Genomic DNA, 15,630 nt, shown 5'->3' with positions numbered 1-15,630 from the left:
TTCTGCCATAGCAGCTATGTGAAGGGGCTAAGATTCAGCAACTCCTCCATCCGTAAAATGAAAATGTTATTTTTCTGGATGGGAGGATCATTGAGAGGATAAAGTGCGCTATAAATGCCTAGTATATAAAATCATCCATCAAATGTTAAATTATCCTCCCTTCTTTCTCCCTTTCCCTACCACTTTCTCTCTCTCAGCCTCAGTGGCTTTATCTGTAAGATGGGAACTATGATATAACTTGAACATTAAATGGTATCTGCAAATGTCCCATTTGGAACCTGTTGAATAAAGAGCCTTATAGCTTCCCTGTTGTTTCTGAGTTCTTTGGTCCCCATGTGTAGATAAAGCAGCTAAGAATCCAGACCAAGGATGCAAGAGTCCCATCTAGTGGTGGTTTAAGAAAAAAATCAAAAGACACCTAGGGATTATAACTGCTTAAATCATTGCTTAGAAATCTTGGGTTATTTTATTTTAGTCATTCATTTCCTACTTTGAGAAACAATGTGGCTCACAGGAAAAGAGAAAGGAAAGCCTTGAACTGGATTCTTCTCTGTTCTTCCAATGTTCAAAATCTCTTCAGAATGGATTTCTGGACTTGTTAAACTCATTATCTATCTGGCTGAACTACTATGTTCCTAGATTTCTTAAAGGATGTGATTTGATTCTTCATTTAGGCATGATTTGTTAGCCTAATGCTATCAGATGGATTTAGTAGTGTCATTATGACTTTAAGACCGATCTTTTGCAAGAAACGTTCATCAATCAAAATCTATTATATTTGAGAGATGACTTCCAAGAAATCTTGCATGGTTTATATACAATCTCAAACGTTATCAGAAATGAATTGGAAGTTCTGGTTAAGGAAAGGCTAGATTTAACAACGGTTAAATACAACCTTTCTGGAATCTCTGTACCTTTGCCCCATTACCCAGGAAAATTCAATCTAGTGTAACTACTACATACAGTTACAAGTCTGTATGTAACTGTAAGTCTGTGTCCCGCCCCGCCCCCAGATTCATATGCTGAAATCAAATCTCTGGCCTGATGGAGGTGGAACTTTGGAGAGGTAATGTGGTCATGAGATTAGTGCCCTGATAAGAAGAGGTCAGAGAGTTAGCTCACTCTCTTTCTGCCATGTGAGGATACAAAGACCCCACCAAGCAGGCATCCTGATATACAACTTTCAGCCTCCAAAACTGTGAGAAAGAAATTTCTGTTGCCTCTTAACCACAGTCTAAGGTACTGTGTGCAAGAGTCTAGCCTAAAATAGTAATATCCTGATTTCATAAGTTTAAAGGAATTAATATATTCAGTATGATGGCAACAAAGCAACGAAAGAACAGACCACAGAAAACACTGAGTATGAACTCCCCACTGTTATCAAATCTTTTTACTATTTCAATCTTGTAATTGTATTGCCATAAAATGCATTGTGCCTGTTCAAATTTTAATAGTTTTGATGATTTCTTATAGCTCCCTGAGGTGATTTAGCTAGGGAAATATTATGCTATTTGTGATAAATAATGCATCATTAAATAATTTTTATCAAAAAAAGTCACCCAAGTAGAAATCATTTCCTTGAAAGACTAGGAGATATGTGAAAAAAATAATAGTTTTTATTTTTTGAGTGTTTAAAAATTGAGAATAAATATGCATTCAAACTCTTGCTATAGTGAAACTAAATATTTAATAACCTAAACCTGTTTAAATAGTAAAATAATCATAGTAAAAAAGTCTATTGTTTTCCATTTTGTTATTTCAAAGCTCAAGTGAAGGAAAAAAAAAAAACTAAACACAAAAACTAAAAATAAAAACAAAACAACAACAGTAAAAACCCCCCTTGAAACACCTGATATCTCCCTTATATATTCTATAAGGTTATCAAGCTTTCACAGATGAAATCCAAGACAAAGTATAAGAAATGGTTTTACAGAATACTGTCAAAATCAGTAATCAAATTCTCCACCTCAAATTAAAATTAAACAGGAGTTTCTAACGACTGAGGTTTATAATATAAGTAGCGGTGGCTCAGGTGGTAAAGCATCTGTCTACAATGTGGGAGACCTGGATTCGATCCCTGGGTCAGGAAGATCCCCTGGAGAAGGAAATGGCAACCCACTCCAGTACTCTTGCCTGGAGAATTCCATGGATGGAGGAGCCTGGTGGGCTACAGTCCATGGGGTTGCAAAGAGTCAGACATGGCTGAGCGACTTCACTTTCACTTTCACGTTTAATGGGGCTTCACAGGTGGCTCAGTGGCAAAGAATCTGCCTGCCCAGCAGGAAACATAGGTTTGATCCCTGGGTCAGGAAGATCCCCATGAGAAAGAAATGGCAATCCACTTTTGTATTCTTGCCTGGGAAATCCACGGACAGAGGAGCCTGGCGGGAAGAGTCGAACATGATTTAGCAACTAAACAAAATAAGCAACATACTTTTAAAGACCTGGATTAACTACGTTAATTTTGCTTAAAAATGCAGCATTATGAAATCAGGACAGGAGTGAATTTTGAAAAGTCACTTAATGTATTAGTTACTATACCAGAGTCTGATAATATCAACTTCTGGGCAGGAAATAGGTCAAAGAATCTGAAAAACTTCAGTAAGCAGCTGCTAATACCAATAGTTAAAAAGAAAGAAAGAAAGTGAAGTTGCTCAGTCTTGTCCGACTCTTTGTGCTTCCCATAGGCTGTTGCCTAACAGGTTCCTGCATCCATGGGATTTTTCAGGCAAGAGTACTAGAGTTGGTTGCCATTTCCTTCTCAAGGGGATCTTCCCAACTCAGGTATCGAACCCGGATCTCCAGAATTGTAGGCAGACGCTTTACCATCTGAGCCACCAGGGAAGATTACCAATAGTTAACTATTTTGCAAATCTGAAATTCACCTCAAGTTCTGATCTATGTTTATTAAGCCTGATTCTCAAACAGAAATTAACCATGTTTGAAGCAATCACCCAGGAGATTTCTGATTTCAAACTCTGAAAGTGAAAAGAAAAAGAAAAAGTAATTTGATGGCAGAGATCAAACCAGTCAATCTTGAGGGAAATCAACCCTGAATACTCTTTGGAAGAACTGATGCTGAAGCTGAAGCTCCAATACTTTGGCCACCTGATTCGAACAGCTGACTCATTGGAAAAGACCTTGATGCTTGGAAAGACTGAAGGCAGAAGGAGAAGTGGACAACAGAGGATGAGATGGTTGGATAGCATCACCGATTCAATGGACATGAACTTGGGCACATTCCAGGAGATGGTGAAGGACAGGGAAGCCTAGTGTGCTGTAGTCCATGGGGTCTCAAAGAGTCAGACATGACTTGGCAAATCAACAACAACAAAAGAAAAAGTGAGAGCATTTGAATGAGAGAGCTGTAAGGTCAAATTCTTTCTTTGCTATTGACCTGCTGTCTGATAATGGAGTAATCTAATATTTACAGGTTTCAAAGTTCTTGTCGGAAAAGTGGGGATAATCACTTTCTTAGCTGGGGATAATTTTTTCAGAATTAAATACTGATTACATCAGAAGTGTCTAACACAGTATATGATCCATAGAGGTACTCTAAACACTATTGAAATTTTTTTTTCTCATCACTATGACCACATAGATTTCAGTATCAGAAATATGATTGGATAATCTGCCCTTATAACTTGAATGGTCATAACTGTTTTGAAGTGATATTTGCATGTCCTGAAAAAAAAAATTCACTGACAAAATAACAGCATACACTTTTCATTCCCTTCCTGTGCACTTAATAATAATTCATTCTCCTCAATTATGCTGAAGCAGGCTACCTATTTTCCTGAAACAACTTCTAAACCTAGCACTAGTCTAGGACCAGCAAGGCTTTCTAAGTTTCCTTGCCATGGCTTATTAATGTATTTTTCTTCAGTCACTTTCCTAATTGGCAGTGGCTGACTGGATGAATCTCTGACAGCAGGGAGGAAGGCGGCTGGTGGGCTGGCAGCTTGCTGATTAGCATGTGCTACCTTGTGCCAAAGTCAATTCTGGGATGCCAGGTGTGCCGCCTGTTAGCACTCCACAGCCCATGCCTTGTGGAAGACAGCGATTTGGAACGAGTTTTGCAGAGGCTGTATTCACCCTGCACAGGCTTTGTTTATTGGTTTCATATCCTGCAACCACCCAGGCATTCTACTCCTGCTGCCACTTGCTCCCTGCTTTCCAATTAAAACTAGCCATGTCTCCTTCTAAGGCTGCCCTAATTCTTTAGCCTAAATAGGCTGAAGCTGTATCCAGATGATTTTCTGATTTTTCTCTCTTTTTAACTTTTTTTCAGCTTTATTATGGTGTAACTGGAAATAAAACTGTAATATATTTAAAGTGATGAAATGATGTACATTATGAAAGGATCCCCACCATGGAGTTACTTAAACTCATCTCACATATTTACCATTTTTCTTTCTTTTTGATGAAGACACAAGTTCAATTCTCTTAGCAAATTTCAGTTACACAACAGTGTTACCAACTATAGTCATCACGTTATACGTTAGATCCTCAGACCTTATCCATCCTGTAACTGAAAGTTTGAACCCTCCTCTCAGCCTCTCCCTAGGCCCCCATCCCCTGGCAACCACAATTCTGTTCTCTGTTTTCATTAGCTTAATTTTCTCTTTGCTTGGATTTATTGCTCAGTTCTTATGGAATTCTCTTTTCTATTTCTGCATGCCTTGATCCATAGACCACTTGGATTTATACCACATTCTACAGTATCCTTGGTTCTCAGAAAGTACTGTGGCTTGCTATATATAAAACAGTAAAAGTATATATTCACTTTAAGATTTAAAAAAATCTGTACACATATAGTTTTAGGGATCCTGTTAGCATCCCAATGAGGCAGACAGCATAAATTTTATATCTATTTATAATGGAGAAAATCTAGACTTCAGAGAGGTAACATGCTTGTTTAATCCAGAAGTGGAATCAGGACCTGGCAGAAGCTTTTTTCCTTCCTGGTGCAACAGTCTTTCAAACAGATATTTAAGCACTCAACATTATTAGTTGTTTTATTTAATAAATTTATTTATTATTATTAGTTGCTTTATTATTATTATATTGATTACTTCAGATCATGATTACCTCTTTATTAAACTACAACAACCTCATTATTAAGTGACTGTCTACCCAGTAGGTGGCTGGTTTCTCAAAAGTTGAAGTGGAATGTTCTTATCTGCCATTTTTTTGATTGCCTATAGTATGTGTTTCATGTAAGTACACAGAACCCACTTTCTATATAACTTTCCTGGATTAAATGAAGAAGCATTTTTCACTCACCAATTCCAGCTGCAAAAAAAGATAATTCTAATATTAATAGCTTGTTGGGCATGCTGGTAGAGGGAAGAAATCCCCCAGAGTAGGACTAATGTTGAGACCTATGGGGAATTAGACAATGATGAGATAAACAGGATAAAGGGAAGGTAAGCAAGGGGGAAGGGAGGGAAAAAACTAGAGATGATATTGATAAAGGTAAGAAGAAAGCAGCTATATTGATAATTCAAAATGATAATCTGATAATTCGATATTTAGGATTTTGTTTTATAATGTATACTGTTAATATAAGATTTTAACCATAAGAGAGGTCAAGCCTTTGCTTTAAGCTTCTGGCACATGATTATTACAGCTAGATTGTTACACTTGATAGGAGTGGCTTTGTCGGGGGGCTTTGGCCCACTGAATAGTGACAATCGAATGTTGGCTAACCTATTGTAATGGTAAGTTTTACTTGTTTATTTTTTTTCCCTGAACCCATGCAACCTTCTTTTGGAAACAGCACTCTGATTCCTTAATTTAAAAATTAGGGAAGTAGCCTACTTACACTTTTAGTCTATATTGCTTTGTTAACCCTACTCTCATTGAACTCACAAATGTATTTTTATCTAACTATCTGGGCTTCCTTGGTAGCTCAGTAGCAAAGAATCTGCCTGCCAAATGCGGGAGACTTCGATCCCTGAATTGGAAAGATCTATTGGAGAAGGAAATGGCAATCCCCTCCAGTAGTCTAGCCTGGGTAATCCCATGGACGGAGGAGTCTGGTGGGCTACAACCCATGGGATTGCAAAGAATCAAACACGACTGAGCAACTAAACAACAGCAACAACATTCTATCTATCTGAAACCATTTTCCCTTTACTTATTGCCTCAGTGTAATCTACTTTATTGTCTATCAGCTTAAAAACATGTAAAAATAACTGCACTCTCGAAATTTAAATTCTTGTGGGAGAGACAAACTAAACAAAAATGTATTTTTCTATAAGATACTGGAAGATGATATGTGCAATGGAGGGAAAAAGAACAGGACCAGTGCAAGCAGAAGAGTCAGGACTGGGAAACAGGTCACAATTTTAAGTTATTTGTCAGTGAGGTCTCTTCACAAAGACGACAGTTAAGACAAAGCCTGAATGAGATGAAGGAATTAGCCATCTGGGAAAAGAGAAATTCAAGCAGAGGGAAAAGATAAACCTTTGAGGTGAATGACTGGTATATTCATGAAATAAGAAGGAAACCTAGTGGATGCCAGGGGAAGGGGAGGGTAGAGGAGGGGTGTGAATCTGTCCGTGATGATTGTATCAGGGATAAGACTGTGATCCATGTAACTTACTAACCGGTAAGACTCAATTATGGGACTTGATCCACATCTTCGATGGTACAAGCTCATGATTAGTTAAGAATGAAGTTAATAAAGAGGCTTAAGTCAGCTTGACTTGCATTTCATTATACCAAAATAAAGGAGACTTGATTAAAAAAACTGAACACACACTGGCATATTTCACTTAAATACAGGAATATCAAAGATTCTAAAATTTCCTTCAAACAAATAAACACTGACGATATGAATGTCAAAGAAGCTGGATTATTGCCCAGATAGGTGTTTCCTAAAGATTTATAGAGTTCGTAAATCCTGAAACATGCCAGCTAAAGCAAGAGCTGATGACTCTGTACATATTTATTGATATGAAGGAGAGAATTAAGTATTAGACAATAAATAGTAATAATAATAGCAATGACTTCATAGAATTTACTGTATGCCAGAATTGTTCTAAGTGTTCTGTTTGTCTATGAATGTATTTGCGGATGTGTTAATTCCCTAAACTACCTCATGAGGTAGATACTATAATTCTAGTTCTACAGAGCTATAAAATTAAGGTACAAAAAGGTTAAAAAGACTTCCCATAACTCTCCTAATTTGGTAATAGTACTGTCAGATTTTGAACCAAGATACAAGCATTCCTTGGAGATATTACAGGTTTAGTTCAAGACTACCACAACAAAGTGTGTATCACAATAAAACAAGTCACATGGAATTTCTGGTTTCCCCATGCCTATAAAAGTTATATTTACACTATACTATAGTCTATTAAGTGAGTAATAGTATTTGTTTTTGTTTAGTCACTCAGTCATGTCCAAATCTTTCATGACCCCATGGACTGTAGTCCTCCAGTCTCCTCTGTCCATGGCAAGAATACTTGGGTCGGTTGCCATTTCCTTCTCCAGGGGATCTTCCCAACCCAGGGACAGAACCCACGTCTCCTGCTTTGGTAGGCAGATTCTTTACCACTGAGCCACCAGGAGAGCAATAGTATTATGTCTTAAGTGAAAAATACTATTGCTAGAAAGTGCTAAGCATCATCTGAGCCCTCAGTGAATTGTAATCTTTTTACAATAGTAACATCAAGGATCACTGATCACAGATCACCACAACAATTATAATAATAATAAAGAAAAAGTTTGAAATACAGTACAAATTACCCAAATGTGACACAGAGTGAGCAGATGCTGCTGGAAAGATGTCACCAAGGGATTTGTGTCATGCAAAGTTGCCATAAACCTTCAAATTTGTAAAAAAATGCAACATCTGCAAAGTACAATAAAGTAAAGCACAGTAAAACGAAATAAGTCTATGCTCTGGTTTCAAAATATGTACTCTCAATCATTTCATGATCTTCATAAGATACGTATTTTTTCTTTTTCCTATTGTGGCATAAGTCACTAGCTGCCAATCTTATATTTAGTCAATCCATATTAGAACACTGAATTTATTCAAGGTGACAATTTCTCAGACTCTCTGGTTATGAGACCAAGTTAGGCTAAAAATATATGAATAGAGATTATTTGAAGGGACTTCTGGGAAAGCTCACTAATGGCAAACAGAACTAGAAGATGTCTTTTGCCCTTTTGGCTTACTTCTTCCTGTTTCCTGGATATGAATGTGACACCTGGACCACCAACAACCTTTTTGACTCAAGAAGCAAAACTCCATGCTAAGGATATAAAAGAAGAAAAAGAGAAATAAACTGATTGCCTGATGCCTCTGGTGTTAACCATATTAGTCTTGTAGCATTTACTTGAGGATTTCTTTCACATGGAAAAAAAAATTTCTCATATAAGGACATATTTTGGATTCTCTGACATATAAAATCAAACTGAGTCATGGAAATGTGTGATCTAAGTAGAAACATGAGCAATCCAAACATATCCCTTTTGGAGTTTTAATTATTCCAAAATTCATATAAGAGAGGAAGGTAACGCATTTGCAAATGCAATGAACTTTGTACATATAAACTCTGCAGTTTTAGCGTTTGAACTCCCTGTACACTTCTACCAGACATACACCCTAACAGATGTTTGTTATTTGGTTCTAGATAGAAGAAAACTCTCTATTCCATACTGAATGCGATATTAAGGCGAAAATACCAGGACATATTTCTTACATATAAAGTCATTCATATACGCATATGAAAGAAAAAAGAAAGTGAAAGTGAAAGTCATTCAGTCGTGTCCGACTCTTTGCAACCCCATGGACTATATAGACCATGGAATTCTCCAGGCCAGAATACTGGAGTGGGTAGCCGTTCCCTTCTCCAGGGGATCTTACCAAGCCAGGGATCGCACCCAGGTCTCCTGCATTTCAGGTGGATTCTTTACTAGCTGAGCCACAGTATAGTCATATATTCATAGATAAACTTACTCAGAAATGGGAAAAATGATTTGGCTTCAAATATACAAATAATAATTGCAAACTCATTATGATTATTCTTATTTATAGGAAGTCTTGAAGGATGTTAAGCAACTGAAAAGACCAGAAGCCACAATTTCACAAAATAAGCTACATGTTTACACAAATGCAAAATGAGTTTTGTACATGGCAGATATACTGCTTAGTCACAGGAGCCTTGAAAGCATAAAACCTGAGGTTTAAGATTAAAAGTTTCCTAAGTGCTTTCTCATACCAGTGGCAACAGAGGGCAACTGTCTCATCATGAAGGGAGTTTTGTTTGTTTTTTGTTCAAGAATACCCCAAGCATCTAGAACCATGTGATAAATAAGTGCTCGGTAAGTGTTGGTATTGAATGAATTGGGCAAGAGCACTCAGAGAAAGTCAAAGGAGGCTTTCATCACCTATCATTGCAAGATATGTGGGCAAAGCCTTTGAAGAAATAGTTTTGAAAAATATCAAGCTGCCTCTACAACCACAAAATAAATGCAATATCCAAAGTGCTGAAGAGATGAAACCCAATACAATGGAGCAAAGATTCTAATATCAAAGTCGTGCACATTCTAATCTCAACTCCTCCACCTGCTGTCTTGTTTGCTGTGTTGTTTTTTTTTTCATTTTATTCATGGCATGAAACCATACCTCGAATGTTGAGAAATTTGACATTTATCTCCCAGGGCACATTAATTTCTTAACTGTGTAACAGTTGGTTTTTTTTTTGTTTGTTTTTTAACTTTATCCATCAAAAAAAAGCTCCGGAGGCAGGAGGAGGGCAAATGATTTAACGATACCCCATCAGCTTGTAGACCTGACTGTGGCCTTAGACAGAGAAGTTTGGAGAGGGCAGATACTTGCTTAGGTAACTGCTGGGCATCAGTTAGATGATGATGTTAAAACTCAAGGAGGCAGAAAGATGAAGGGTGACGTGAAGGATGGAATGAGAATAAGGAGGTTGACAGGCTTCAAGGATCATTCTGGGCAGAACACAGGACTTTTATTGTTTACTTGCACACACATATACATGTAGGACTTCCCTGGAGGCTTTACAGTAAAGAATCTGCCTACAATGCAAGAGCCCCAGGTTCAATCGCTGGGTCAGGAAGACCTTCTGGAGATGAGAATGGCAATCCATTCCAGTATTCTCGCCTGGAGAAATCCACGGAGAGAGGAACCTGGCAGGCAGGAGTCCATGGGGTTGCAAAGAGCTAGACACAACTGAGCGACTAACACACACACACACATATACATGTATACCCACATGGAATTATATTTATCACAAGCTTTACACAGAGTAACTCATAGAGATAATACTAAGAATGCTTTTACTAGCTAACAGTTTATATTAACATGAAAACGTCTATCGTTAACCATTCATATAAAATTGACAAATTCAAATATAGCCTGGATTTTTAAATTTATATGTTATTTTTATAACCAATCTTTTGAAACTTTTGCATATTTGTTATAGTTGAAACTAACAGCCTTGATCCTAACACATTTTGTTGATTAAAAATTAAATATTTATTTATATGTCTCTTTTCTATGCTTAGGTAGTCTTCAATTTGCATGTTTTTACCATATGCATCTATGTGATTTATGCTATGAAATCTGTTTATTTACCTCAATGCAGTATTTTATTTTCCTTACAATCTTTATTAAACAAATATTTCATTATTTAATTTCATTTAATATGCTGTATATTTACATATAAATTTAGATCTTCCTGGAAAATCAGTTCTGTCCTAATCATTTCCTTTCTGTTTTTAATTATTATGTAATTTTTCCTAACAATTTATTTGTCCATTATTTGTGCTTTAAAATCATGTAACATTGTTTTTCAAGACATTTGAATGGAAATTTTCTCATATTTTTTGCCACATCCATTTTTATGTCCTTGTTTCAATAATTGGAAAATTTTGAAATAGGTATCTAAGAAGATTTCTAAATCCTGAGAAATTCTTGAGGTGCTCATTCAATGCTGTTTCTTTTCCATGCCATGACTTAAAAAAATGTTTCATGGAGATAAAAGTCACATAATATACAATTAACCATTTTAAAGTGTACAGTTCAGTGGCATTTATGCATTCACAGTGTACTGCAACTACCACCTTTATTCAGTTTCAAAACATTTCTAGCACCCTAGAACACCCTGTTCTTACTACATAATACAACCCATTTTACCCTGTATGTACCTACTGGCAACTACAAAACTGCTTCCTGGGTTTGCCTATACTGGATAATTCATATGAAAGGAAGAACACAATATGTGACCCTATTCATCCACTCTCTTTCATAATATGTCTCTAATCTTCTCTAAATGCTGAAGAAGCTGAAGTTGAAGGGATCTATGAAGACCTACAAGACCTTCTAGAACTAACACCAAAAAAGATGTCCTTTTCATTATGGGGGACTGAAACACAAAAGTAGGAAGTCAAGAAACATCTGGAATAATAGGCAAATTTGGCCTTGGAGTACAGAATGAAGCAGGGCAAAGGCTAATAGAGTTTTGCCAAGAGAATGCACTGGTCATAGCAAACACCCTCTTCCAACAACACAAGAGAAGATTCTACACATGAACATCACCAGATGACCAACACCAAAATCAGACTGATTATATTCTTTGCAGCCAAGGTGAAGCTCGATACAGTCAGCAAAAACAAGACCAGGAGCTGACTGTGACTCAGATCATGAACCCCTTATTGCCAAATTAGGACTTAAATTGAAGAAAGTAGGGAAAACCACTAGACTATTTAGACATGATCTAAATCAAATCCCTTACGATTATACAGTGGAAGTGAGAAAGAGATTTAAGGGACTAGATCTGATAGACAGAGTGCCTGATGAACTATGGACAGAGGTTCGTGACATTGTAAAGGAGACAGTGATCAAGACCATCCCCCAAAAAGAGATGCAAACAAGCAAAATGGCTGTCTGAGGAGGCCTTACAAATAGCTGTGAAAAGAAGCGAAGCAAAAAGCAAAGGAGAAAAGGAAAGATATACCCATTTGAATGCAGAGTTCCAAAGAATAGCAAATAGAGACAAGAAAGCCTTCTGCAGTAATCAATGCAAAGAAATAGGGGAAAACAATAGAATGGGAAAGACTAGAGATCTCGTCAAGAAAATTAGAGATACCAAGGGAACATTTCAAACAAAGATGGGCACGATAAAGGACAGAAATAGTATGTACCTAATAGAAATAGAAGATATTAAGAAGAGGTGGCAAGAATACACAGAACGATACAAAAAAGATCTTCATGGCCCAGATAGTCATGATGGTGTGATCACTCACCTAGAGCCAGACATCCTGAAATGTGAAGTCAAGTGGGCCTTGGGAAGCATCACTACAAACAAAGCTAGTGGAGGTGATGGAATTCCAGTTGAGCTATTTCAAATCCTGAAAGATGATGCTGTAAAAGTGCCACACTCAATATGCTGGCAAATTTGGAAAACTCAGCACTGGCCACAGGGCTGGAAAAGGTCAGTTTTCATTCCAATCCCAAAGAAAGGCAATGTCAAAGAGTGCTCAAACTACCACACAATTGCACTCATCTCACGCACTAGTGAAGTAATGCTCAAAATTCTCCAAGCCAGTCTTCAACAATATGTGAACCATGAACTTCCAGATGTTCAAGGTGGTTTTAGAAAAGGCAGAGTAACCAGAAATCAAATTGCCAACATCCCTTGGATCATCAAAATAGCAAGAGAATTCCAGAAAAACATCTATTTCTGCTTTATTGACTATGCCAAAGGCTTTGACTATGTGGACCACCTCAAACTGTGTAAAATTCTTCAAGAGGGAATACCAGACAACCTAACTTTCCTCTTAAGAAATCTGTATGCAGTTCAGGAAGCAATAGTTAGAATTGGACATATAACAACAGACTGGTTCCAAATAGGAAAAGGAGTACATCAAGGCTGTATATTGTCACCCTGCTTATTTAACTTCTATGCAGAGTATTTCATGAGAAATGCTGGGCTGGATGAAACACAAGCTGGAATCAAGATTGCCAGGGGAAATATCAATAACCTCAGATATGCAAATAACACCACACTTATGGCAGAAAGCGAAGAAGAACTAAAGAGCCTCTTGATGAAAGTGAAACAGAGTGAAAAAGTTGGCTTAAAGCTCAACATTCAGAAAACTAAGATCATGGCATCTGGTCCCTTCACTTCATGGCAAATAGATGGGGAAACAGTGAAAACAGTGGCAGACTTTATTTTGGGGGGCTCCAAAATCACTGCAGATGGTGACTGTAGCCATGAAATTAAAAGACGCTTGCTCCTTGGAAGAAAAGTTATGACCAACCTAGATGGCATATTAAAAAGCAGAGACATTACTTGGCCAACAAAGGTCCGTCTAGTCAAGGCTATGGTTTTTCCAGTAGTCACGTATGGATGTGAGAGTTGGACTATAAAGAAAGCTGAGAGCTGAAGAATTGATGCTTTTGCACTGTGGTGTTGGAGAAGACTCTTGAGAGTCCCTTGGACAGCAAGGCGATCCAACCAGTACATCCTAAAGGAAACCAGTCTCGAATCTTCACTGGAAGGACTGATGTTGAAGCTGAAACTCCAATGCTTTGGCCATCTGATGCAAGGAACTGATTCATTTGAAAAGACCCTGACGCTGGGAAAGATCGAAGGCAGGAGGAGAATGGGATGACAGAGGATGAGGTGGTTGGATGGCATCACCAACTCAATGGACATGAGTTTGAGCAAACTCCTGGAGTTGGTGATGGATAGGGAGGCCTGGCGTGCTGCATTCCATGGTTTCTCAAAGAATAGACATGACTGAGCGACTGAACTGACTGACTGACTGATAGGTGAATAATATTCTACCATAAGTATTTACTATATTTTGGTTATCCATTTGTCTACAAAGGATACTTGGATTGTTTCTATCTTTTGATTGTTAAGAATAATGTTGCTATAAACATCTGTGTACAAGTTTCTGTATAAACATGCTTTGATTAATCTTAGGTAATACCTAGAGGTGAAATTGTTGGATCATATGTTAATTCTATGTTCAATTATTTGAGGAACTGCCAAACAGTTGTCCACAGAAGCTATACCATTTTATACTCCCCCTGCAATTAACAAGGGTTACCATTTTTCTGCATTCTCACCAGTACTTAAGTCCCTTTTTTTCTTTACTTTTGGTTTATTCATTATTATGGCTATTCTAGTATGTATAAAATGTATTTTATTGTTGCTTTGATTTGCATTTCCTTAATGTACAATGATGTACATTATTACTTGTGTTTGTTTGCCATTTATATATTTTGTTTAGAAAAAAGTCCATTTGAGTTTTTTGTCTAAAATCAGGGTTTTGGTCATTTTGTTTTTGAGTTGTAAGAATTCCATATTTATTCAGGATATTAAACCCTTATCCAATGTATGATTTGCAATTTTTTCTCCCAAATGTAAGTTGTCTTTTCACATTTTGATGCTGTTTGAGATACAAAAGTTTTCAATCTTAGTGAAATTCAATTTATCTGTTTTTCTCTGTTACCCATGCTTTTGATGTCAAATCTAAGAATCCACTGTTAGATCCAAATTCATAAAGATTTATCCTGCATTTTCTTCTAATAGACCCTGTATTGTCTTCTAATAGTTTTACAGTTCTCAATTTTACATTAATGCTTTATACCTGTTTAATTGTTGTGTCAAGGAGTGAGGTAGGATTCCATCTTCATTCCTTTGCACCTGGTGGTCATCCAGCTGTCCCAGCACCATTTGGTAAAAAGACTACTATTTCCCCACAGAAAGGTCTTAGCACCCCTACTGAAAATCCATTAGTGATAGTTATTTGTTTGTTTCTGGACTCAGTTTTATTCCATCAGTCTATACGTCCATCCTTATGACACTACCACACTGTTTTGATTAATGTAGCTTTATACTAGGCTTTGAAGCTGGGTAGTATGAGTTCAGCAACTTTTTTCTTTATTGATACTGTTTTGGCTATTTGGAGCAATTTGCAATTTCACATGAATTTGAGGATTGACAGTTCAGTTCAGTTCAGTCATTTCTGCCCCCAAAAGCCATTGGATTTCTTACAGGTATTGAATTGAATCTATAGATTGCTTTGGGGATAATTCCTATCTTAATGGTACTGTCTTCCAAAAAAAAAAAAAAAAACATGAGATATCTTTCCATTTAGTTAGGTCTTCTTTAATTTATTTCAGTGAAGTTTTACAGTTCTTAGTGGACAAGTTTTTACCTACTTGGTCACATTTGTTTCTAGATATTTTATTATTTTGGACACCATTATAAATGAAATTATCTTTTAAATTATTCATTTCTATTATTGAGAATAAAATTGATTTTTTTACCTTTGATAATAAGAATAGCTAACAGTTACATACATGTATTAAATGCCAGGCATTTTTCTAAGAGCTTTACACATGTCCATGGTTTCAAAACACTATAATCTATAAGACGCAGTTACATTATATTAACATGGCCTACAAGGATGTCTCATCTAGGCCTAAAACTACATTTCTATCTGTATGCATATCCACTGACACTCAAACAGCTCACTGTCACTGAATACGCTACATCCTTTCATCCTGCTATATTATTGCATACTTTATCCTTTTTTGACTAGGATTTTTGTCCCATCTCATTC

At 36.9% G+C, this 15,630-nt stretch overlaps 1 protein-coding gene across 2 annotated transcripts in view; it reads right to left on the bottom strand.

The window, feature by feature from the left end:
* Positions 1-15,630, bottom strand: part of GABRA2 (gamma-aminobutyric acid type A receptor subunit alpha2) — a 130,758-nt gene that overhangs the window by 35,055 nt on the left and 80,073 nt on the right. The gene's annotated exons all lie outside the window — the stretch shown is intronic.

This window comes from Giraffa tippelskirchi, chromosome 1 (genome assembly GCF_054371585.1).
Source record: "Giraffa tippelskirchi isolate mGirTip1 chromosome 1, T2T-mGirTip1v1.2.pri, whole genome shotgun sequence".
In the NCBI taxonomy this organism is placed as follows: domain Eukaryota; kingdom Metazoa; phylum Chordata; class Mammalia; order Artiodactyla; family Giraffidae; genus Giraffa; species Giraffa tippelskirchi.
This window is presented reverse-complemented; position numbering and strand designations above follow the sequence as displayed.